Raw genomic sequence first — 25,139 nt, 5'->3', positions numbered from 1 at the left:
AATTATGGGTGGGGATGTTTTGAAATACTCGCCTATCTTATCAACCACAAATAAAACATTCACTGCAGTCATAACAATTTTTACCTTAGATCCATTTTGAAATGTTTGCTGATGGTGCAGACGTTCCTCTCAAAAATGTGCTTGCTTTTAAAAACAATGCCAAATAAAACAATTTTATGTGCATATAGAACATTTTATTTTGAAAATCCTTGCTGATGTATGCAGGGTCTGTGCAATGTCAAGAAACCTATTTAATCAAGCATCCCCGGGAGAACAGCTTCGTACCATTAGCCTCATTATACAGATAAGAACACTGAGATCTAAGTAGGTTAACTAGGGGTTGCCGAATGCTTCATAACAGCAGAGTGCTCTAAAAATATTATGTGTATAAGGAAGAAAAATGTGACCTCTTGTAGGAAAGGGACCAGAGAAAACAGGTCGGAGGAAGGAGAATTTACATTTCTGTTTTGAGAGTTTTCACGGCTCATGTCAAAAAATACATTGTTCTCCTGAGCCACGTACAATTTTCTCATCCAGTATTTTGGGGAATTATGCTACTTCACCTCCAGAGTGCTAGGAAATTAGATGTACATCCGTGGCTTTCCTCTGTGAAGTACAAAGGAGTAAGAAGATTCTGGTTATGTTATTGCTATTGGTATCACACCTAATCAGCACTTCGCTGCTGATGCCAATCCCACGCAAACATAATAAATAAATTGCAGGTACATCACAAGTCTTGTTTTTTTTTTGTTTTTTGTTTTTTGTTTTTTTTTTTCATTCACCAAACATTTATTGAGTGGCAATTCTGGATCAGTCAATGTGCTAACCCTGGAGATATGATGATCAGTAAGACAGCCTCTACCTCCAGTAGCTTAGTATGTAGAAGGGAGAAAACGTAATCAACTAATTAGATACAAGAGAAATATATACAAAGTACTCCGGAACACAGAGAAAAGTGCAACCTGTTCTGCCTGGGAAAAAAAAAAAGCAAAAAAAAAAAAAAATTAGAGGATATGACACTGGAATAGGATCTTCAAACAAGGCAAACAACACGAAAATCTTTCTAGGCAGACACGGAAGGGCCGAGAAAGGCTAAGGGCATATTATACTAGGATGTGGGTGCCTGGAGTACAGGTGGGAAATGAAGATGGAAGGTAAAACGGAGGAAGATAAAATCTATGAGGAGTCAGTGGAGGCTGAAACCGGGGAAGGGACATGATCATACCTGTGTTTTGAGAAGATGAGCCTGTGCAGAGAAGGGGCTGAGAGGGAGGCCCTGGCGTGGAAATCGGAGGCGTTGCAGCGGTGCAGGTGCAGGCGCAGGTGCAGGATGGGGCGGGGGGGGGGAGGGGAGCAGGAGCCTCTGCGATGGCAGCCAAGCATTGGAAGATGCTTGGTGGTGCCATCGACGTGACTGGGGAAGCGGTGCCAGCGCGGTGACATGGGTAGCACATGGTGCCGGTGTCGTTACCCAAGACCTAGGGAGGGAGGAACGGGTTTGGGAGGAGGATAAGGACTTGGGACTCACATGCATATGATTTTCTTTCTGAGTGAGCAGGATACAGGAAACATGAGCGAATCCTTTATGGACCATCTTGCAATTCCTGACACTCAGGCTTGAAGCGCTCGGCGGTTCTGCAGGCCCGTGGCGAGAACACAGGTTCAGGGGCCCTTGTGAGCGAGCTTCCTCCTGCTGCTCCGAGCAAGAGGCCTCCCTCCCGGTGCCCACGCATAAGCCTTGCAGACCCGTTTCTTCATGTCTGGAAGCCTGTTGGGAAGTGGGGGTAGCAGAGGGGCGTGCAGAGTGAGACCTGGAAGAGGGCACTCAGGACAGGTCTCTCCGTCGTGGGGGCCCAGCTTCTTGTGCAGGATCTGGCCTGTGGGCCATGCTCGTATTCAATAAATGAATAAGGCCTAAATCTCATTATCTTCTGCAAATATCCAGAGCGAGTCAACGCGGGAGGTCTTGGTTCTGGTCATCGAAAGCAATTTGTGAGCCAGATTTCAAGACAGTGTTCTTTGGGCTGTGCTTCCAAAGGAAAGGTTCCAACCTGCTAAGGTCGTGAGCGGACGTGGGCCGTGGAGGAGCTGAAGCATAAATGGACCCGGGAATCACAATCGTGTTGAATAATCTGACCCACCTAATGGAAAAGCTGCTTTCCGTTCACACCCCAAATAAGAAATCATTCTACGCATCCCCTCCACGCAGCCCATCACAGCAGCTGGCCAGAGCCATTAGACAGAAGAGGTACAAAGCCACCCAGAGAAGAGAACTATTCCCAGGGAATGACTAAGAAGTAGTGGAAGGCAGTTTACAGATCACAGTGAAGGGAAGTAACTTCATTTGCTTATCATTTAAATAACGTACTTAACCTCAGAGGAATCACATATCCAAGAATTGAGGGTTTCTGGCAAAGAGTAAGGTCAATTTTTCAATAGAGCCATTTTATTTGCTCCCTTGATTAAAATTTTGAAATTAAACAGCAGAGAGTTGAGGACTTGTGTCTCTCAGAATTGTTCAAAGCCTGCTCTAATTAATAATGAACTTTAGTACTCACCTACCTGTCTCCCTCCCTTACCTTCACAAGTGTAATCTCATACACAGGGGTGCAAATGTGGTCTCTCTGTTCTTCAAAGAGGAAGTCCTCTCTTCCCCTCAAAATTCCAATTTCTCAGTTTGTTGGACATTCTGTCAAAAACCTAGATCAGCTTTCCTTCTCAACTGCAGATCTGTGTTTCTCAGTTCATTATTTCATTTTTCTTCGGGGAGCAAAAGGATTCACGTACAATTAGACATGTATTGGTTATTGTCATATAATTTACCTCGTGGATAAGCTGTCAAGAATAATGTAAACTTATAGACCTTTTCTTGACTTCATCTTGCCTTGGTTTGAGAAAACAAGAGCTGGCTAAGGCCAATGCAACATGAACATGATTCCAATTATTGGCCCTTATATATGATCTGCATTTTAATATTACTAGTGAAATGGAAAATCCCCTTAGAGCTTACACAAAAGAATGCAACATATATTTCAATTATTTGAATGCATGGTCTCCACTGTCCTCCAATAATGTCTCCAATACTTTTATTTTGTTTTGCTTTATTCTACTTGTTTACTTATTTATTTTACTTAAATGTTCCTAGTGCCTGATTATCTAAAAGTATCCTTATGTCCCGATTTTGAATGAAACAATAATCCATTTATTAATTACATGGTAAGTTCACCAGAAGGCTATTTTATTTTAATTTTATTTTTTTATTCCTGAGAGACACAGAGAGAGAAAAAGGCAGAGACGCAGGCAGAGGGAGAAGCAGGCCCCATGCAGGGAGCCTGACGTGGGACTTGATCCCGGGTCTCCAGGGTTACACCCTGGGCCAAAGGCAGTGCTAAACCGCTGAGCCACTGGGGCTGCCCACTATTTTATTTTTAAATAAGAAATATTCCATGGGAGCATTATTAAGACTTTGCTTAGCCAAAATCACTTCAGTCATGCTCAGTGGGGTAAAACTTCAGAATTCAATCATATATTTGTTCATGGGCCAAAGAGGACACACTCTTTCCTGAAGAAAACATTTTCTCTGGAAGTTGTTTTTGATACTGAGTCACTATCATTACCAGCTTTTTCTATAACTTGTCCGTCTCTCCCAACTACAGACTGCAACAAATGCTCTTCAGGTTAAATGATGTTTCTAGATAAGCTCTTGTTGACTTAAATGGCTAAGAATTTTTTGACATAGATTCCATTTATCAAGTGAGACTTTAAATATGCCCTTTTAAAAATAACTTGTTCCATTTCAAATGAATAATATCACTGAAGACCACCTCCAGGGTTGTGGCTACGATCTCAAGAGAGTTTATAAACATAAATGCTTTATTTAGCCTTTTAAGAAGAGATCATTATTTGGTTTACTATTACATTCAATCACATTTATATCTGTTGTAGGCAAGGATTTAGTCCACAGGTTTTACTTTACAAATACATGCAAAATGCTTTTATATTTTACTTAAATATTTGATTTGGAGGAAGAAGTGACTGTGGGGAGCATAGCATCTTTGTAAGCATCAGTGAAAGAAGAAATTATCTTTCCTGGAAAAAATGGAGTGTGGTAAAAGGATATGGTTATCATCTTCACTTCAAACTGCTCCTAGAAATGTTTTACCTGAGTATCCTGATCAGTGGGATTATGGGGGAAGGGGGGAAGGAATGTTTCAAGACTTTGACCAAGAGAAATAGGAGCCTGGTCATTTCGTCTGGAAATGGAATCATTTTACAGCCATTTAGGCCTCTAGACACAGAAGTGCTCTGCAGTCCACATCTTTGTTCTCTGCCACAAGGCAGGACCTTGTGTTCAATGGGAGGAGGGGGTGTCTGGATCTCTGTGAACAAAAAGAAGCCGTTTATGGCTCAGAGTTTACATAATGCATGTAACCTTCCAGTAGGTCTCTTTGCTCTCACTGAGCCGTGACATGTACTGAAATTACATGAAGTCTATTATCTTGTACGACAAGATGTTTATATCATTAGCAATTTGAGATTAAAAGTACCATCTCAAAAATATCATTTGGATTCAGTCAACGTAAAACCATACCTATCCATTGCTTTCTATCAGAAAACATTATGTTAAACCCCACATTTCAAAGGTTTCTGAAACCATAAATTTAGGACCTTCAGATCACTAATTTTTTTTTCTTTTCTAACTCAATAATCTTCCTGTTTTATGTTTCTCTGGTCATTTATTTATCCTTCCATTCAGCAGGTACTTATAGAACTTGTCTTATGTGCATGATTCTGTGTTAGTACTATGCAGTGTTCAAAATAAGTATGAGAAAGAGCATACTCTATTAAATATTTAAGTGGAATAATACAAAATAAGGTTTAGCGCCAAAATGAATGGGAAAAGGAGTTCAAAAGAGAAAACTATTTGTGTGGGCAGTAATGGTCTAGAGTAGCTTCATTTTCAAGTCATCTTAAAGCAAAAATTGTCAAGTAGCTCCCTTCCACTTCCTTCCTTTCAGCATCCCTGACTCAAGGTCCTCACTGTCCTCCCGTGACCTTCCTCATTGCTCCCTCAGCCACATATAAATACAACAACAGTTGGCCCAGGGAACTCGCTGTGAACTTCTCCTACCGAGCAGGCCATATATGATCTTTCCTCCTTTCTCCTTTTCTCATGGCTCTTCCGATCTTACCTATACAGTAGATTGTCTTCTCCTTGGGGTCTTGTTTTCTGCTAGCAAATTCATATATTAATGAAAGGTGTGCACTTTCCTAACATCATATGCTTTCAGGATTAATTCAAGGAAATGGTTTGAACACCAGCTTAGGCAGGATGGTGGTAGTAATATTTTTGACCAGAATGCCAATCTATATATCTGCGTGTCTGCCAATGCATAACCCACCTTGACAGTCTCTGTGTCAAATCAGCTCCCCTGAGTATAGGGATAGGTGCGATGTTGATTGCTATAGGTGAGGTATTGATTGCAAAGATTTCACTTGGAGAATGCTCTCGGGAGATACATCTGTAAGGCAGTGAAGAACCAGTTGAGGACAGAGGAGATGACTTATAGAGCTATTACAGTTTCAGCCTCAGCCAATCCTCTAAGGAACTCTGGGGATGACCCCTCAACATTGTCTCAAATTGAGGTATGGAGGCTGGATCCTGTAGCCTCATTATCATCCAGTCATTGGCCACAAGCTGCTCCTTAGAGGTGGGGGTTCCTCGGTCAAGTTTCCTGCAGTGGATGGCAATTTTCAGGAAGAAACACAGTGTGGGCTGACAGCAGCCAGTATGCCCAGCAACTGGGGGATGGAAGTATTATTCCTGAAGGGAGAATCTCACAGGGGACCAAAGTATGAGGGCAAGGTTGGAGGAGTATCTGTTGGGATTAGGTTACCCTTAACTCCCAAGTTATTTTTAAGACCAGATTTCCACACTAACAGAGTAGACATTTATATTATTCTCTATACCAACCATCTGTTCCTCAGATGATTAGTAGTTAAATATATATATATTGAAGGGCTTAACTGCTAATCATCTAAGGAACAGATGGTTGGCATAGAGAATAATATGTATGTATATATATTCAATAATATTGAATGTATTTCTATACATATATAGAAATAGATACATATAGTCTGTGATCAATGAACTAAGTTTGATGACTCAGGATAGTGTAATCACCTTAATAGAGCCCCCAGGTCATAGGAATATAGTGTAAGGGACTCCCAACTAGAAGCCTAAAAGATGCGGTCAAGTTCTTGATGACCTTCTTCTTATGGGATGCAGTGAACTCTTAATTTGAGGCTGCTGTTATGGTTGCAAAAATACTAGCATACACTGAGTTCAGGTTTTTAAACTATTCATTCAAATGAAATTATATTTTTATTACCCTTTAATGAGACAAGAAGTTCAGTCTTCATGTATACATTTACATTTACACCCATGGAAGCAAAACAACCTTCTGAATAACCATGATTTTGCAAACTCTTGCTTCCTCAAGTAAGTAAAGATGGAATTTCATGCTTTCAATTTAGTACATGGTCTAAATTTTAATTTATCACACTGTACTCCTAAAAGTGAATCTCACAAAGAGAACAAAGGTCTTCATTTTAGAACAGGTAATTTACCACAATGCCATTTCATTTGAAATATTCAGACTCAACCTTCTACCAGAAATAACCAGTATTGAATTCAAAACACATCCCATTGGGCCAAAAATTATATCCTCTAATTATACAGTCTAAATTTATGATGGTCTTAGTAGAGTCTCTGATCTGTTTAGACATATTCTTTTTTGAATCATTGTATTTGTGACAGATATTCAAAATTGTTGTTTGGGATTCCTTAACATCATTTTGAAATTCAATTTGTATCCCTCAAAATATCAATCATCCCAAATCACGAGCTCTTTGGTCAGTTTAAAGCTGGATGAGTTTGGAATTATTACTCAGGAAGTTGAAAACTATGGAAGGTGGCTGGATTAGCATCAAGCATACAAGTCATAAAAAGTGTCTTCATGCAAAGAGTCTGATAATTCAATTAATTTAACTGACAATTGTATTAATACTGTTACTAATTCCCTGAAAATGAGTAAAAACTTCCCAATACTACCTTCTATAGGTATATTTGATGACTCTTCCTGGAACAGTTATTACACTCAGAAATGTACACCACCACATCACAGTTAAAGGATTTGGCACAATGCTTTATGAGACCCCAAACCGAACAGCCACATGTTCTTGTATCATCCACGCAATTCGGGGAGCAAGTAGTGCTCTTTACGAGAATATTGTTAAACCCCATTAGCAGAAGCAAACTGGTTCCTCTAAGATTATGTGTACAAACAAACATGCAAGGAAACCCTGTAATAAGCGTGTTTATCAGAGCTAAAAGGAAAATTAGAGGTTGGATTCCTGTCTCCCTCCACATGTAGATTTGACTGAAATGTAGTGGTGGGGGCGGTGGGGACATGTAGGAAAGATTAGATGGTTTGGAAATAATTTATCCTTCCCCAGTTTAATTGGAAATACTAATAAGGACAGGTCCTTTTGTCTTTCCCTTTGAGCTTTTAAAAGGCAGGATGTTCATAATAATGCTTAATACTTAAATAATACCTTTCTTCTTCAAAGAGTTTTAAATACAGTAACTACCTGCTAGATTCTGTTCCCAGCAGGCCAGGAGAGCCTCTTACCTCAAACCCAGTTAAGTTGTTGAATGGCACATGTTAAAGTACAGCACTAGTGAAAAATAGGAAGAAAATAATTGATCCACAATCACCCCATACCATATGATCATAGAATGACAGGTTAAAATCCTGAGCCCTTTAATATCCTTTAAGATCTCCTGCATTTTTCAGTAAAATTTAATATTTTTTCCTCATTACAAAAGGAGTATATGTTCATCACAAAGGCCTAAGAGAATATGAAAAAGGGGGAAAAAACAGTTTAGTGAATTGCTAATGCACTTCATAGATTGTGATGGTGGCCCTCTAACCTTTATCATCTCTTTGTTTTTTTACAGAGTACAATGAGTCACAGTGAAATGCTGGGAGTTTAAACCTGAAAGCAGTTCTAGCATCACTACAGAATACAATGAATCTACAAAGAAATGAAAAATAGCAAGGTACATCTAAATCAAGCAACTTTTTTTGTTGTTGTTGTTGTAATTTTAAGTCATCTATTCTTAAACAAGATGATTTGGTCTCAATTCTAACAGCCAAAATATTTACTAAAATGTGTTACTCAGGCTTTTTTTTTTTTCTGAATCATCCTTATTCTTTATTTATATATCTTTATTCATTCAGCAATTAAGAACTTGATCCGTGAACAGTTTTTCACTAGGAGCTGAAGAACATATTTAATTCGAGAAGAGCCTGAGAACCTCACTTCTTGTTTTCTGAATTGGATTCATCTGATTTCTAACAGTAAATGTAACTAATACCAATATTTGAAAGACATCTTTGAATATGTACTTAGAAAATAAAACCCTTTAAAGAAGATCTCAGATTTCTCTTATTTCATTTAGAAATGTAAAATTTCACAACAGATTCTGGATCAAGCTAATTTAAGGGCCTAGTTTTCATATCACGTGAACCTTATCTGAACTACATTGCTGCTTTCTCCCTTGAGAAGCTAATTACAATATCTCATATTTAACACCTCATATAATGTAAAGTTTACCATGAAGAGAAACACTATATAAATTTGGGGGTAGGAAAAAAAGTTGTGCATTTCCAGATAGAAAGGTGAAGATCCAAGGGAAAAGGGTAAACATGTTCCAACCAGCTAAACCTATCCTCCTTTTAAGGGTTTTCCTGGAAGTCCTACTCAAAATTTCTGTTCACATCTCAGAACTGGGACAGGATTGCCCTTTTCTGCAAAGAAGACAGGCAAACACAAGTTTTCTTTTCTTTTTTTTTCAGCATGTATATAAGAAGAGGCGAATGCATATTAGGTAGGTAACTATCTCTGCCAGAATAACTAATGTGGGGTGTTTTTAATATATGCAGGTATTATGTATGTGTACACATTCCCAAGAAACTTGATCTAAGAGAGGAAAAGATAAAATAGGTAAAGTTTTCATACAGATAGCCAGGTTTGACTCTACAAGATATTGGTTTTAGAATTAAGTCTATGAGAATTATCAGTGAAAAGAGAATTTATTCATTTTCAGTTCACGTTAACAAGATTGGAGGTGGGACCCATGATGGATAGAAACAGTCCCCTGACCTCAAGGAATTCAGCCTGGTGATGCAGACATGTAAGTAAATAATTTTATATAACATAAAAATGCTCATTGTGCTGAGAAAGCATGAAGAAGTATGGGAGAGGTGGGAGAGCTTTGGGAAGAAATAGAAATAGAGGAGTCTACATATGCTGTAGGCTTAACAGGTAAGTAAAAGTACACTAGGGGGATAAAACAAGGGAAGGACTTAGCAGAGTAATGGAGCAGTAAAATACAATGTGTATCAGGTGCTGACTGGGGAGAGGTGTATGAATAGCTCAGGTTGCTCGGAGTTTGGTCTATGAATCATATGCATCCCAAATAAGATTACTCCATCCTTACTGATTGTGATTCACTTAAATCAGTGTTTCCAAACATGCTCCTTATGCACACCAAAGTTTGAGGACCCCATGTCTAGCTTGATGCAAGAGAAATTGGGTCAAAGAGACTATCCAGGAACCTATCAATACCTTCTCGCATTCCTGTCTTGTACATATTTCTACAGAAATATAGTTTAACTGTATTTCTGAGTTATGTTGATTATTTTTACTCTTTCTCAGACACTCCTCTTGGACATACCCTCACTAAAGTCCTGGCTCTTTACCTATCCCAGGAAGCCAACTTAGTCAAAACAGTAAGATGCTGAAGCTCTAGATCTGGGATTTTATCCATTAATTTGTGTAAAAGACCCCTTTGGTAATCTACTGAAGCTATGGATCTCACTTCTAAAAATAATGTTTTAAAATGCATAAAATAATATACATGAAACAAAACAAACCAATTATATTGAAACACATTTATCAACATTTTGAAAAAAATGAAATAAATCTGCACTATTATGTGCTTCTTTTTTAATGCACTAAATAACAAGTAAATATATGTATTACAGGCAGAGATATATTAATGTGGAGGTTATTGTTGCTTGACTTGAATAAGAACGTTAATGGTGGTCTTTGACAAAGCAACACATATGTCATAACATGAAAGTATGTTTGTTGTTTTTTTTTTTTCTGTCCACATTCATGGACCTCCTCTCTGGAACTCATATGGGTCTCTGTGGACTCCACATTAAGAACTCCTATCAAGGGAGGCCTGGGTGGCTCAATGGTTGAGCATCTGCCTTTGGCTCAGGGCATGATCCCGGGGTCCTGGGTTTGAGTCCCTCACTGCGCCCCCTCACAGGAAGCCTGCTTCTCCAACTCCCTCTCTCTCTCTCTGTGTCTCATGAATAAATAAATAAAATCTTAAAAAAAAAAAAAGAACTGCTATCAAGCAGGTTATCTAGTTGAGTTGTCCCCAAAATGGAGCAGCACTGTGCATCTGAGAAATATGAGGAGGCAATTTGAGTTATCACAACAATTGGGGGAATGCTACTGGCCATTAGAGGGAAGGAGGACCAGAAAAACTGATAGCATGCAACGTGCTGGAGAACTCCCATAAAATAAAACATTGTGCCGTGCTACATGACTCTCCAGCATCTTGCCATATATAAATGTAGATGAAAATCCTCTCCATAATCAATTATCTGAACCTAAAATCTATCTCGGTTTTACAAGGAACACAAAAATAATACAAGCTGAATTATCCAGGAGTGCAACTATGATGCAAATTGAGAGACAATTATAATTTGTTTTGTTTAAAACTTTATTAAGGATTGTTCACCATTTTATTTTTTTAAGGTTTTATTTTATTATTTATTTTAGAGAGAGAGAAAGAGAGTGTGCATGGGAGGAAGGGTCAAAGGGAGAGGGAGAAGGAGAGAGAATCTGAAGCTGACTCTGTGCTGAGTGCAGAGCCCAACACGGGGCTGGATCTCATGACCCTGAGATCATGACCTGAAGCCATGAGTCAGATGCTTAACCAACTGTACCACCCAGGCCCCCCCGTTCACCATTTTAGAAAATTATGTCACCAATAGCAAGGCCATGCAAGGAATATGAGTCTCAAATAACAACACACCTGTACTTTGTATCTGTTGTACTCATGGTGATTCTATATATGGAGGTGTGTCTATGGGTGTGTGTATACATATTTAGTCTCTTTACTAAAATGTCAAATGTAAAATAAAAGATAAAATAAGTAGTAAATTAGATAATAAAATGTAAAGTAAAAATACTGATAATATTGGATATTGCCTTACTTCTCCTAAATCCAACTTAAACATAAGTAGGTGTACACATGAGACTGCTTCACTATGTCTTCTAGTGTGATCCTGTTCAAACATTTATTTGCATATCCAAATGTACATTATTTTTGAGAACTTAATTTCCTTTTACCGATACATCATATAGCAGTTATAGCACTGTATTGATAGCTTAGAAATTTATACATTAAGTTATGTGTGATATATATATACATAACTTCGTGAAGTAAAGAGGGCATTACAACATATTTACCAAGGAAAGATGCATCTGGGTCCAGCATGGCTAGGAAGCATTTAATCCAGTCTAAAATCTTCACAAACCTTCTGTAAAAAAAGCTACTAGAGCACACGCTTCTTTTCACAAGAAGAAAAGTGAACCTAGAAGGAAAGTGCAAGATATGAGAAGCAACAAGGAGCATAGAAATAGCTAAAAAGTATGTTAGCAAATATAAACGAGTATATATTAATACATAAATATAATTTTTATGTTTATTTAAACATTTACTTATTTAACATACATGAAAACTTTAGATGCAACAAAACCAGTAACACTAAGGGAAGCACTGAGGAAATAGTGGAGTTGTATATACTACAGAATAAAAGATGCCAAATTGACATTGTGTTCAGCAAGAGGATAGAAATAGAAATTTAAAAAAATAAATAAATAATAAATCTATGAAAAGAACAGAAAAAATACATAATTTCAAAGCCAGCAGAGAAAATTACAGTGAGTGTGGAACACTTTATTTAACCATTTGGAAGCAGAAGAGGGGGAGAATGCAAAGAAAACACAGGAGAAAGAAAATACAATTAAGAGTGTAGAAATATGTCTTAATAGATGAAGAATCATAATAAATACAAGTATATTATAGCTATAAAACAGTAGAAATTATTAGAATGCATAAAAAACAAAGCCTAACTCTCTGCTGCTTATACATGACCCATTCTGAAATATAAATGCACAGAAAGTCTAAAAATAAAGGGATAAAAAATTATATATCCTAAATCAGACAGAAAAAAATTGTAATTGCAAAAATAAAATGAACCAAAATAGAATTTAAGGCATAAAGTATTAACAAGATAAAGAGAAACATTGACTAATACTATAAAGAATGATTTGGCAAAAGAATATGCCAATCTTTGACACATATACTTAAAAATAAAAATATAGCCCCCAAGACATAGACAAATCATTATCTTATTGGATTACTAGGAGAAATGGACAAACTGACAATCTCAGTAGGAGATTTTTAAACTGAGAGCTCAAAACATAAAAATAGAAATAAACTGGAAGCTCAAATTCAAATGATTAATACGAATATTAAAAAGTAGAACAACAAAATTAACCAGCTTGATCCAATAAATATGAGTAGACTTGTGCACCAAATAGAAATACATTCTTTTCAGGTTATGTTCAACATACATTCTTTTAAAAACTGACCACAGGGATCCCTGGGTGGCGCAGCGGTTTGGCGCCTGCCTTTGGCCCAGGGCGCGATCCTGGAGACCCGGGATCGAATCCCACATCGGGCTCCCGGTGCATGGAGCCTGCTTCTCTCTCTGCCAATGTCTCTGCCTCTCTCTCTTTCTCTCTCTGTGACTATCATAAATAAAAAATAAAAATAAAAAAACTGACCACATATTATATCACCAAAGAGAGTTCAACAACTTAAAAGAACAATTATCATGTAAAACATGTTCTCTGTCCATGATGGGAAGAAAAAAAAAAAAAAGATTGAAATTCAAGAATAAAATGTGGCTTTGGAATATCTGGAAAGAAAAAAAAAAAAACAGTACTCCTAAATAACTCTATGGATAATAGAGAAAAGCATAATAGAAATTAAAACACTTGTAGAGAACCGAATGGCAATAAATGCATTACACGTGAGGCCCTCAGGAAGTACTTGTGGAATGAGTAAACCAGCATCCAGAGCTTTTGACTCCCTGGTTGATGGCTTTCAATTGTCATTATGAAGAATATCAAATTGAAGTATGTGACAAATAATCTATAAAAATAAAAGACCAGGTAAACTCTAAACAAAAATAATAGTTTTTAACCTGTCAGGCTAAAACGTCAAAAGATACTTAGGATATCTAATTAAGAAATGATTTTGGGGGCAACTGAGTGGCTCATTTGGTTGAGTGTCTTCCTTTGGCTCAGGTCATGGTCCTGGGGTCCTAGGATGGAGCCCCCCCATCAGACTCCCCGCTCAGCAGAGAGCTTGTTTCTCCCTCTGCCTGCCACTGCCCTTGCTTGTGCATTCTCTCTCTCTCTCATAAATAATAAATAAATAAATAAATAAATAAATAAATAAATAAATAAATAAATAAATATCTTTTTAAAAAAAAGGTTTTAAGGCCTCACTGTAAATGGTATTATCCCTACTACCTGTGTGATAAATGGGCCAGGAAGAAATCTTGTTTATGAAATAGGCAAACAAACACAAATTCCAGGGTAAAATAATAAGAGACCCTTTGTTAGCAACACCAGCATTCATTAGCTCACCTAGCAGACAGAAAACCAGGACTTTACATAATACATAGAGTGCCTCCCGAACCTATCAGCTATGAATTTAATGAGCTTAGCTAAAGTCTTCAATAAAGTATGAGTTGATGGAGGAGAGAAATATTTCTTATTTTGCTGTATCTATTTTAATTATTGTTAAAGAGGAAAAAAGAAATCACTTGAAAGAGTAAAATTAACTGAAAATCCCATCAACTGTTTTCTATCCTTTTCCTGAGCGGCAAGCCATTTTACCCTTGTGAAAAGGCACAATTTTTAACACCAGCTATCATTTAAAGGTCTTTGCCAGCATCTTTTTGTATGGAAAATTACTGCAATAATCCTTACAGCTCTAGTCTAGAAAAATTTCACCTACAGTATACAAATGTCATTATTAAGAAAGTTTAAGGAGGCATATTAAGGAAGTCATCAGTTCTTTACTTTGTGTTACCCTTGCATTGTAGAGACAAATTGTGTGCAAAAGAGAACAAATACCATCATCCATTATATAAATACTCACATATTTTCTAATTCGTCATTTTACTTTCTTCTTATAGACAAAATGTTTGCTTCCTCATAATCAGGCTTTTAATGGGAAAAAGTTATGGGATTTGCCTTTTCTTCACATCAGGTGGGTGACTTTTTTTTTTTTTTTAATCCCCTTTCCCCAAGTAAGGTATTGGATTTGAAAGAAAGATAACTAATTTAAACTCCCCTAACTAATTTGAAATCCTTTGCGATTCAGTGGAGTTAAAGCCCTGTTATAATAGACAATCTACATTCAAAGCACAGGCAGTCCCCAAGTTGCAAATGGGTTATATTCCAAAAGTTAATTTGAAAGTCTGCTGTTTAGAACTTGCAAAGGCATTTTGCCATGGAAACAAAGTTATAAATGACAGTTGAATTTCTAGGCTAGCCCACAAAAGCCTATCTAACCCATAATGTGTTTGAATCCAATTGCTTCAAGGAGAGGTTTGTAACAGAACATAATAGTCCACTGACAGGCTGATTGGTGGTCTACTTTGCCATCTCTCTCAATTTAGTGTTGTTGGCTTGTCATTTTAATGTTTCTTCATTTTGTCCCCTAAAGATGCATTAGTTAAATAATAATAATACCTTTCTATAAAAAGTACTTAATTCATTTCTCATGGCCATGTAGATTATTTTAGGACTTTGATTTATCTTAAAGCAAGAAATAAATAAGTATTTTTCCTCTGTGATAAAAATTCGTTTCTTTCTTTAAAAGGTTTTTTTTTCTTGATGTGTTTTTTTTTTGCTTATCCTGAAATTTATGCAAAGTCAAAATTCCTTTCTAATCACTTGGTTTGATGGTAGTAATCCATAAAGGTTTTTCTCTTGTTTTGTTCTAATTTGCTCGTTATTTCAAAAAGCCTTTGATAACAACAGTTGTCAAACAATAATGGCTTGACAAATATCAGTGATCGAGTCCGTTAATCAGCAATACCAAACAACTTTTAACTTTTGCTATTTCACATCTCTGACTCCTGATTAAAGATAAGTGGTTCCTGGGGTGCCTGGGTGGCTCTGTCAGTTAAGCAGCTGACTCTTGATTTCAGCTCAGGTCTTGATCTCAGGGTCATGAGTTCAAGCCCTGTGTTGGGCTCCATGCTGAGCATGGAGCCTACCAAAACAAGCGTTTCCTAAATTCCTCACTTGTCAACCAATGTCCCTCTTAATCTGTCCTCAACCCACATTTTCTGGCTATCCCCATACCTTCCAACTCAAATTTCTGCACAGGCCTATTTCTTACCTCCAGGCACACTTGGCATTTTCCCAATCTCATGCCTTTGTTAGCTATCATTCCTATTAAAGTGCTCTTCTCTGACCATTCTATTTAAAGCCTATTCTTCAAGGTTCACTTCTAATTTCACCCTTCCTGAACTAATACGGAATACTGGAAAGACTGTGTAGAGCCAAGCTATGAATCTCAGCTCCGCTGCTCTCTTAGCTGTATATATGTGAACATATGTTTAGCCTCTCAGAACCAAAGTTTCTCATCTATAAAATGAGAGTAGTAGTACTTTGATCACAGTGTTGACGATTAAATAAAAGAAGTTGAATTTAAAAATCATAATGCTGGGATGCTTGGGTGGCTCAGTGGTTGAGAACCTTCCTTCAACCCAGGGAGTGACCCCGGGATACCCGAATCGAGTCCCACATCAAGCTCTGCTTCTCTCTCTGCCTGTGTCTCTGCCTCTCTCTGTCTCTCATGAATAAATAAATAAAATCTTTAAAAAAGAAATCGTAATGCTTGTGTTCAATCATCCCATAGCAACTGATTGCTTGCCTTTCGGAACCCCTGTAGCAAATTTTATCTGAGCCTTTTATTTCAAATGTTGTATTTCTGGATGTCTTTTTGCATGAGTATATTTTGTCTCTCTCACAGGTATTTTAAATCTACCTGGTTAAAATCTGTCAATCAATAGCCAGGCAGGAAATCAGAAACCATGTAGGTATTTTAACAGAGGGATTTAATTCAAGCATTAGTCACATAGATATTGAAAAACTGGAGGGACAAATGGGGGCTTCTGAAGGAAGTAGCTAACACCTGCTGGGCTTCAGGAGGCAGGGAACTAAATGAGAAAAACTAATTGCCTAGAGGAAGGGGGTCCTCATATGGTTAGTACTCAGGTCTCTGAAGGAGGTGTCGTATGGCTAGTGGTTACACTAATAAGGGGGCACAGTTGGGTCGTACAGGTAGCCATGAGGGGGCATGGCACAACCACTGCTAAATATGCCAAAAGACATTGAGGCTATTTTGTAGCTCTTACCTTTTGACAAGAATTACAATTAGGAAGCACAGTCCCGTCTCTCCTGTACCTGCCTTCCAGTCTCACTCTGGTTACTATAGCCTCCATTGGTGGCAGATCCTGTCAGGAAGGCAGCTGATGAGGGAGTCTGGGGAATGCAGTCTCCAGACCTAGGCCTAGCATCCCAGAGCACAGTGTAAAAAGGGAGACTTGGAATTGAGAGCACAAAATAATCAGCACAAAAGGTGAGTCTGTAAAGGTCGGGTCATTTGTTCTTTGTTACAGAGCCTCGAGATAAAAGGTATTTGATAAATATTTTTTTCATTTATTCTCTCCTTTGCTCTGTACCCCTTTCTGAAGTGTATTTGGATTATCAATTTAAATTCGATATTTACAGGAAAGGATTTTGCTTTTATTCTATATGGAGAGAGATGCCTAGTGTAGTATCAACATTCAGTAGATACAGTTATTGAGAAAATTAATACAGTAAATAATTTCATTAACATCCAAGTCCCTTATCTGAAGTACTGGATTGTTTTTGTAGCTGGGGTCACAGCTTGAGCTCAAACCATTTTATTGCTCAAGCATGTTTGGGCATGTCTACAGAGCTGGTACAGCAGGCCTATTTAGAGACAAAGAAAAAAAAAACTCATCCTAAGTGAAAAATATGAAAAATTTGCTTCAAGTTCAAACGTCCAGTGTTAGAAGAAAAAGCTTAATGGAACATGCTGTCTATTCCATGAACTCATGCCTGAGTCCTAGAGCTGCTAAGAAATTATACACATATCTGGTTCACCATGATATACATGGGAATTTGAGAGCTGAAGGCAAGGGCAATAGGAGATAGTGTCCACGGGAAACTGTATCTTGGTATGAGATGAAGAGCATGGATACTCTTCAAGTCAGGCATTGGTGGTCTTAGCACAGGTAACACTGCAGTCAGGAAACTTCGTTGGCTTTGAAAAGAATAGAAGAAAACACCTCAATAAGCCAGAGGAGGAAAGAAGAAAGACAGTACATGTCATGGAATTGCTCAGAAGACTCATTCTTGGAGTGCACCTAAAGAGATCCCTGGGGGTTCTTAGAATCATCTGGAAGAAATTTGACTACGGATGTAAGAAGAGTGTGAGGCTACTCTTTGAGAGATCTACCATAACTCTATTTTTATTCTTAGTCTGCTGTTGCTTGGGACAATGAACTACATTTACATTCCCAATGTTTTAAGTCATGAGTTTCTATAATTTAAAGCTGAGTATTTATTTGAAAACAGGTCATCTTCTGTTAATTTTTTTTAATGAATCTCTTTATTTTACTTTCTTTTAGTAATGGTAATCACTATTAGTAATTAATTTTAGCTTTTGTCTTTTCAACATAGTAGTTCCAGGTTTATATCTTATATGTATGTATAGTATAAAGATAAGATCGAAACTCAGAAGCACCTTGGTTTCACAGATTTTATACAATTGTGAAATAAGAAATAAAATTTGTATTTTATTTACTTCACTAAAAGTACTTGATTTATAAACAATTTCTCTAGTTTTCTCATTACTCTAAGTGATTGTCCTTATCTAAAAGATGCCTGTTTTATTTGAATATTACATGTAAAAATTAAAGGCAACTTGTAGTATAAAGATACTTACAAAGCATAGATAATTTGTCTACTAGTTTCATTATACAATTTGGTTTAAATATTTACTTCTGAAATATGAGCAATAGTTTTAAATTTGGTGACAGTTTAGACTATCTGATTTTTCACTTCCTCATTCGTTTAAATTTTCTTTTTATTTTTTCCAGATTAAATTTCACTGTTATGTTCATAACATACTGCTCTGGTTTTGAAATTTGCTTTTTCGAAGGAAAAAAAAAAAGAACAAAAAGACATGTAGTTTGGGAACAAATAGTTTTTTTTTCAAATCCCAAGTCATCTTCGGCCTCATTATCCTTATAGATGCCTATCTCCTTTTTCTGTCTTTAAAATAGATTCATATGTCATCTGGTTATGCTGGATAATGATCATGGTGTGTTCAACCCCAGGGCTGCTATCAGAGGCTCCTAAAGCTGTACAAAACATCAAAGAGCTGTTGACAGTCTAAAAGACAGATATGGAAGCCTTATTTTTTCAACCTAGAGAAAATCCTTATAATCTGTCTATTCTTGTGGAGCCCCTCCAGGTCAGGAACCTATTCAGTGAGTCCTGGCCAGTAACCAGAGAAGACTTTCCCCTCTGTGGAAGTTAAGACTGTCTCTAGCAGCATTACTTTGAAACCCTATTGTTAACATTGACAAATTTGGACTATTAGGATTATCATTTTGCGATTAAAGAATTCCTTGGTCTTTCCTAATTGGTTTCTCTACAAAGAACAAACAATATAAAAGACTTGAACCGCAGATGAGCAGTTTTTTTTTTGAACAACTGAGTCAATCCTAATTTAACTCCATGACACAGAAGAAGAAACCATCTTATTTGTGAAAGTTGATGCTGTCTGAGCTGTTTTAAGATGCTCAAAGTATGGCCCAGGAACTACCCTCATCAGAATCTCTTGGAGCGTTTATGAACTACAGATTCTTGAATCCAAATCTTGGTGTGTGTGGGGGGGCATATGGTGGAACCGCAATATCTTTATTAAGCATCCTAGGTGATTTTTATTCATGCCAAAGTTTAAGAACTACTTCTCTAAAACAGAGTTATTTTTAGTATAGCAAATCACTTGAATGGATCTTTCTCATTTTGGAAAGAAAGCTAAAGCTTCCAAGGCTATTCTGGATAAAAACGAAGACAGAAAACAAAGAGCCAAGCTGCTCTGAATAATAATTAACAAAAATTTGGGAATTGTCCTCAGGTAGCTTTAAAGGGAGGTAGCTTTAGTAGTCCCAGAAATTTAGAAAAATGTGGGGAAGATTCTTGTTAGGGTGAAGATCCATAGCAACATAGTGACAGGGTGGGGTCTGAGGAGAATGATGGCCAGTGAGAAATTCCCTCCAGCGGAAACGGTCAATGATCAATGTCAAGTTGCTTCCTATTTTGTGCCTTGTTTCCTCTGCTTTTAGGGAAGGAGCTGTTCCATCTATGGAGTAAAGCATGGCTGGGCAAGCACAGTGAGGAATGGAGATTGCAACAGGATCAAGAATTTGGAGCAAGACTGACTGTGGCCAAGGTTTTTCCATGTATCTTAGGAAATACTGAGGAAGGTTCTGGATTTGCCTTACCTCACCAGTTCACAATTAGCTAGACAACTAATTCTATAGCTACCATTTATTTACTGGGCATCAGACATGTATCAGGCATTTTCATGCATTATGCCATTTAATCCTGCAAAATAGGCATTTTGTCCTCAGTTTACAGGTAAGGGCATGACTCAGAGAATAAAAATGTGCCCAAGATTAATCAACTAGTCAGTAGTAGAGCTGAGATTCGAACCTAGATTTACCTGGCTCTCTCTCTCTCTCTCTCACACACACACACACACACACACACATTATACCACATTCCTTCTCAGAGACAAAAGGGTGAAAAAGCTTCTGGCTGCTTTAACTGGTCCACCTCCTGGTCAATTGCTTGTACCTCCCTCTCCTGCGCCAGATGTGTAAACTTCTCCATCCAAAAAAAAAAAAAAGAGCAATGGCAGTACTGTTTTCTCTGGCTCTGTCCAGAGTTAGAACCCCAGATGTTGCTCAGAGAATTCAGTCAGCACAACCCTTCCACCTCCATCTGCTCTCCCATCCCTCTTCCTCACCAAATGTTCCCCCTCTAACTTCTTAAAAGACGAATTTCCACCGGCTCTTTGATTTCTTTATCTCCTTCTTTCTCTTCAACCCACTGTATCTTGTCAAGTGCTGTGACAGCTCTGAGATTTTATGCTTCTTGCAAGCTAATAATTTAGCCTGCTACAGTTTCTTGGATGCTAGCAGAAGGCCTGAGTCTTCTAGATCAGAGGACTATATTACATATGACACAGCAAGTAGCACCAGCTTCATGTTCACAGCATTTGCCTTGTCTCCCAGCTTTTCACTTAGGGGATGCTGTATATGCAGTGGGTCTCCATCATAGCTGAGGAATGCCACACTTAGAAACCCCCAATCTTTTATAATGGACTGCAAACAAAGCTGTTCAACCTCCACCACAAAAGGAGACATCATGCTAGATGGTAAAAAAAAAAAAAAAAAAAAAAAAATGCCCTCTATTAGGAGGCACTATTTTTACCTTCCAAGGCTGGCTGTTATACAAACATCCTCAAAAATACAGATAATCTAGAACAAAAGCTTCAAGTGCTTCTGCTCATGGGACATACAGAAATATGACCCCTGGTAGGATATCTAATGTCAAAGGGGTCTTGAACTCCTCTGGAAAGCCAGAAATGATTTTCCGTACTCCTACGAGTAAGAGTAAGGCGGTTATAAGGGAGAAGACAGGAATGTGCTGCTGGAGTTACAGCACATTTGAGAAACTAAAAGAAGGTCAGGAAGTCTTCCATAGAGGAAGCAAGGGAAGAGTGGTAGGAGATGGGACTGGAAAAGGCAAGACCTCACACAGTCTGGTAGGCCACCTTAAGAATTCTAGTCATATCTTAGAACAATAAGATGCTGTTTAAGGGTTGTATGTGGAAGTGACATAGTCAAATTTGCTTCTAGAAAGATCATCTTGACTGCAAAGTGGAAAATGAATGGAAAGGCTTAGATTGTATGCAGTGAGACCAGATGAGATTGGTGGGCAATTGGTAAAACGTGGAACAATTTGAGAGCTTTGGAAGATAAAATCCCCAGGACTTGGTGGTACTGTGAATATGGAAAATGAGGGTCAGGGAGATATCAGGGATAGCAACTGGATAGATAAGGAGAAAGGAAGACAAGGAGAATTTATGAACTCAGTTGGACTAAACTTTGTAGCTTTGAGACACTAGGTGAGCATGTCAATAAGATATCAACTGGTATAAGATTTGGAATTTACGGCAAGGGTCTGAGCTAGGGACACATGTGGAAATTATCAGCATATAGGTAACTAAAGCCATTGCTATGGACCATGACGTTTAGGCCAAGAGACTATAATGAAAACAAAAAAGAACCTCAGATGAATTGTGAGGCAATCCTGTATTTAATAGCTAAGGAGAGGAGAAGGAAACTGCTCCTCTCCTTATTAGAAGTGTACACAGTACTCCGAAGTATAGGGAAACAAGCCAAGAAGTAAAGGGCCAATGGAAGAAGTAATATTCAAAGAAATAATTGGTCAATGTGTTGAGTATTGTTGAGAGTTAAAGATGATTGAAAATGACCTTATTTCATCGATAAGAAAAATGAAGCGTTGAGAAGTGACTTGTTCAAGGCTGACGTAAATTCCTGTCCCTTTCTGGATTCCCAGAGAATTCATACCGGTGCCTGTGTTAGGGTTATTTATGTGTATGATTCATTCTCTCCACAGGACATAAATTCCCCAGTCCTCACTTGACTCAACCTTCTAGCATTGCATATTGTTGACTACAATCTTTACATCTACTTCAGTGATATTCTGGAATTATGTCTTAGTCTCCTTCGAAATAGCCGTTCTTCTTTGTTGTGATTATACATGTAGGAATGCCCGGCATACTTTTTAAAAATACAGTGGTTTTTTTTTTTGTTTTTTGTTTTTTGTTTTTAATGCCATTTCTTGTTTCCTCCTCTCCCCCTAGTCAAAATCTTGAGGGGTAGATTACAAGATTCTGGCTTTTTTTTAAAAAAAAAAAACCCCAAGTAGGAAGCTTTGGAAATTACTAGCTTAGAGTTAAGGTTTGGAAACCACTAGCTTAGTCTTAGACCAAACAGAGCTAGGGTAGCAAGATGGAGAAGCCACCCAACGTGCCCACACTCTGATAAATACTCATATTTTACAACAATACACAGTTAAGCTTCAGTTATTCCGAGATCGGCTTTCCAGCAAATTTTGTCTGGAGGAGGGCCAAAACTGGAAGTTGAGGAAAGAAAACACCTCTCACAGGGAAAGAACTTTTGAGAGTGAACGAGCAATAAAAATCTCTCAAAATATCACTTGATGTAGAGTCCCTGTCCTATTTACTGATGGGAAGAAAAATGATTCTCTCATTAGCCGGCTGTGGATATGAACATCTGATCAATCATCGCCTGGAGCCAGAGAAAAGCCATCAGGAAAAACGAGTAAAAAATAAACAGTAGAGTAGAAAGGATGAGAGGAAGGCTCAGAGTGGATAAAGAGACAGATGAGATGAGAAGCAGTGACAGGTTATTAGAAAAGGTGATGAGAGCATTCCAAAAAGGGGGGAAAAAAGAAAAAGAGAGAGAGTGAGAGAGTGAGAGAGAGAGAGAGAGAGATCACCGAAGTAGGGAATCCTAGATCCCTAAGCAATCCCCTGGGACTTTAGCAAATGGCCAAGGTATCTAACCCTAACCCTGACTGTAACCCTAACCCTAACCCTGACGTGTTTGATTGTCAGTCATCGACAAAGGATTTCATTAAAATGCTGTATTCTTTAAGAATGTAGGGAGTAATCAGGTTTTAAAAGGATTTCTGAGGGATCCTTGGGTGGCTCAGCGGCATAGCGCCTGCCTTTGGCCCAGGGCATGATCCTGGAGTCCCGGAATCGAGTCCCATGTCTGCTCTCTGCACGGAGCCTGCTTCTCTCTCTGCCTCTGGGTGTATGTGTGTCTTTCGTGAATAAATAAATAAAATCTTTTAAAAACAAAAAATAAAAGGATTTCTGGAAAAAGGGTTACAATGAAAGATAATAATAATAAAAAACACGGCTATTTTAAAACGCCGTGCAATTACTAAAGTGAATTAGAGCCTGAGCAGGGAGCCGGGGGACACTCATCCCGGGTTTTGGAGGGCGCGGTCCCCGGGGTCGGACCCCTTCCCAGGGCCTTCCGCCGAGTCCTCAGCAGGGAGCAGCCCGGCCAGCCGCCCCCCCCCCCCCCCCGACTGCTGCCCGTTTGAAGCAACCCGTGCTCCCTTCGCTCCGAAGTCCTCGCGCTGTCGTGCAAATTAAGGTAACGGGTGTCCGTGCGATTGGGCCGGGGAGCACACCAAGACACGCCCCCCACCCCCACCCCCCAGCAGCACCCCCCAGCAGCACCCCCACCCTGCCACGTTTTCAAATGAAGTAATTATCTAAATATTTTTGCTTGCCGTAGAGATCCGGGGCTCTAAGTGTTTAGGATGGAAAACCTCCAACCCACTTGGCTTGGCTTCCTAGTCCTTGGGCGGGGGGGGGGGGGGCGGGGAGGGGGGTGTCTTTAAAAGCACCTGCCAGCATTTAAGTTCTGGTGCTTTCGGAGAGAGGCTGACCCGGCGCGTCCCAGAGGGAGCCTTTTTCCAGTCTGCACGGAGAACCGCGTGAGTGGCCCCCCAGGGATGTCGATTCACCCTCCCACACACCCCTGCTTCCCCCCTGCTTCCCCCTACGGTCGCCCGCAGGCTGCCGGGGCAGATGCTTCAGCGGGACCCCGAGCGGCGAGGCCGCGGGATCCAGCCTGCAGCCCCGGGAGCTGGAAGGGGGCGCTCCGAGGCGCAGCGCCCGGCGGGGGCGTGGCTAGGGGCGTGGCTAGAGGCGTGACCAGGGGGCGTGGCCAGGGTGCGGGCGGCCGGGGGCGCCGTCGGCGAGGCTCGCGCAGCCGCAGTGGGCGCGCCGACGCCGGGCTCCTCCTCCTCCCGGCTCCGTAGTAAGCATGGCGGCGGCGGCGTTCGTGGTCCCTCGGGTGAAACAGAAAGCGGGAGCTGCGCGGAGAGGGAGCGGAGAGCGGGGCTGAGGCGGCGCCGTCACCGCCGGAAAACCACGCCGACAGTCAGCGCGCCGGCGGCCGCAGCGGCCCCCCGGGAGCTGGCGCTGCCGCCCAGGCAGGGCGAGGACGGTCGGGAAGCCGAAGGAGGGGCGCCCGGGAGCCGCCTTCCTCCGCCTCAGAGCGGCGTGACTCGGAGGTGAGAGACGGGGGACGGCGAGCCGGCGCCGCGGGGACCGTTAGGCTGCCGGGGGCGGGGGGGCGGGGGGCCCGTCGGGGGGCAGGGCGGGGGCGGCGCCCGCCCACTTGTCGCCCACCTGCCGGGCCCGAGTCCCGCTGCGAGGCGCCTGAAGGGGGGGGCGGGGGGCGCGACCGCGACCGCGACCCGCCCCCTCCCCTTGCCCCTCCCCCTCCCCCGCCGGCGGGGAGCAGCGCGGCTCGCGGAGGCTCGGGGCGCCGAGCGCGGAGCCCGGCGGAGAAGGTCGCCGAGCGGTCGCCGCGCCTCAGCTTGGGCCGCCGCCGAACTGAGACGCTTTTTCCGGAGCGCGTCGCCGCCCCCGCCCCCGCTCCTCTGAAGGGGTTAAAACGTCCACGAGCCCGCCCTTGGCCGTCGGGTGCTGCGCGGCCGGCGCCCCGTACCTGGCGGTTCTCCGCGAGCCACCTGTTGGGGCGGGAGGGCACTGCCGGGGCTGCCGCGCTCGCTCGCGCTGCTGAGGAACCACCTGGATCCGTGAACTCCGGACACGGCGGCGGCGGCGGAGGGACGCCACGCGTCAG

General features: G+C 40.3%; 1 protein-coding gene and 1 long non-coding RNA gene across 5 annotated transcripts in view; one reads left to right on the top strand and one right to left on the bottom strand.

Moving 5' to 3' along the window:
* Nucleotides 1-25,130, bottom strand: LOC112678909 (uncharacterized). 2 transcript variants are annotated; one of them, XR_003147986.3, is made up of 5 exons: nucleotides 25,002-25,130; nucleotides 11,623-11,747; nucleotides 5,403-5,522; nucleotides 2,580-2,760; nucleotides 1-2,088 (listed from the first exon to the last, which is right to left on the bottom strand). It is a non-coding gene; the product is annotated as an uncharacterized LOC112678909 (long non-coding RNA). The 2 variants fall into 2 exon arrangements; XR_003147985.3 differs by having other exon boundaries at nucleotides 1-2,760.
* FNDC3A (fibronectin type III domain containing 3A) overlaps nucleotides 23,932-25,139 on the top strand; it is a 175,523-nt gene continuing 174,315 nt past the window's right edge. Inside the window, exon 1 of one of the 3 annotated variants that reach the window (XM_035704449.2) lies at nucleotides 23,932-23,979. The gene's annotated coding sequence lies outside the window, so the exon portion shown is untranslated. Of the gene's footprint in view, nucleotides 23,980-24,357; nucleotides 24,562-25,001 lie in introns of those variants that run through there. The other 2 variants (XM_025478344.3, XM_049099193.1) reach the window with 2 other exon arrangements.

The sequence above is a fragment of the Canis lupus genome, chromosome 22 (genome assembly GCF_003254725.2).
Source record: "Canis lupus dingo isolate Sandy chromosome 22, ASM325472v2, whole genome shotgun sequence".
NCBI classification, from domain to species: domain Eukaryota; kingdom Metazoa; phylum Chordata; class Mammalia; order Carnivora; family Canidae; genus Canis; species Canis lupus.
This window is presented reverse-complemented; position numbering and strand designations above follow the sequence as displayed.